This window comes from Pundamilia nyererei, unplaced genomic scaffold, assembly GCF_000239375.1.
Source record: "Pundamilia nyererei isolate P.nyererei 1_Seehausen unplaced genomic scaffold, PunNye1.0 scaffold00025, whole genome shotgun sequence".
NCBI classification, from domain to species: Eukaryota; Metazoa; Chordata; class Actinopteri; order Cichliformes; family Cichlidae; genus Pundamilia; species Pundamilia nyererei.
Window position 1 is genome coordinate 4,366,686 of NW_005187426.1, and position 1,216 is coordinate 4,367,901.

Below are 1,216 nucleotides of genomic sequence, written 5' to 3' on the forward strand. Positions count from 1 at the left end.
TTTGTGGCTGTAATGTGACAAAATGTGGAAAAGTTCACAAATACTTTTGCGAGCCACTGTATATGAAACTTTTGCAATAACTTATATCTGGCACTAAAATCTCCTTTACAAATTTGATTGGGCACTGTCTATAATATATCAGTGTGTGGTATCCTGCTTTGCCACCCTTCCTTGCGATAAGACTAAGCATGTGCATGTGTGAGATGAGACATTTGACTAAATTATCTGAGATGTTTTCTCATCAGACACATTTGTAGTCTCATCCAGGGCATGTGGAAGATGCAATCCACAGAAATTACAAAGAAACAAGGTGGCACATAAAGGGAAATACAAATATCCTGGAACATATAAAGGTGTTTAAAATGTGTATATGACTCGGGGGAAGGGAACACTGGTTCTTTCCCCTATTTTCTTTGTGTCCTCTGACCTCTTCATCACTCTATCAGGAATGTGGCTGGAGCTCTTTTCCAGGTACTCCAGCAATCTTGAAACCAATATTCAGATAGAACTAGTGTCATGTCACTGAGACAGTTATTCTAATTTTGTGTCGTATCACCCCATAGTGAAATTGTAAAAAAGTGTAGACTTTACTTCAAGTGGTATTTAAAAAAAAAAAAAAGCATTGCAATAACTGTTCTGGAATGAAAGACATTTATATTGCCTCATTTCAGAGGCTCAAAAGGTACAAACGAACAAATTTAAATAAAAGGATTATAATTTTTGAAACTCCATTTGAAAATTATTTTCAGTCATTGATTCCCATGCTTGTTTGAGGGTTTTTCTGCAAGCTGTTTTGCATTTAACAACTGAAAGCATGTTCTGTTTTGTTGAGATCAGGTGAAAATGAAGAACATTCAGTTTATTTGTCTTGAGAAACTCCTGGTTTGCTTTTGCAATATGCTTTGAATCATTATACACCGGCACTGGGGAGCACTGCCAGATCATTTTTGTAACCAGTATTTTGCAGCTTGTTATATAATCTGTGTATTTAAATTCATACGGGTGCCTCTAGATTGTAGATGTTAACAATGCTACCTGACTGAGAGTGTTCATGAAGTGCATAGCTGTTTTTTTTTTTGTTTGTTTTGTTTTGTTTTTGTTTTGGGGTTTTTTTGTTTTGTTTTGTTTTTCCTCAACACTTAACACTTTACATGATCATTCACCAACAGGGATTCTTTGCTCCCCTTATTGAGAGCACCAATGAAGAGCTTCCATA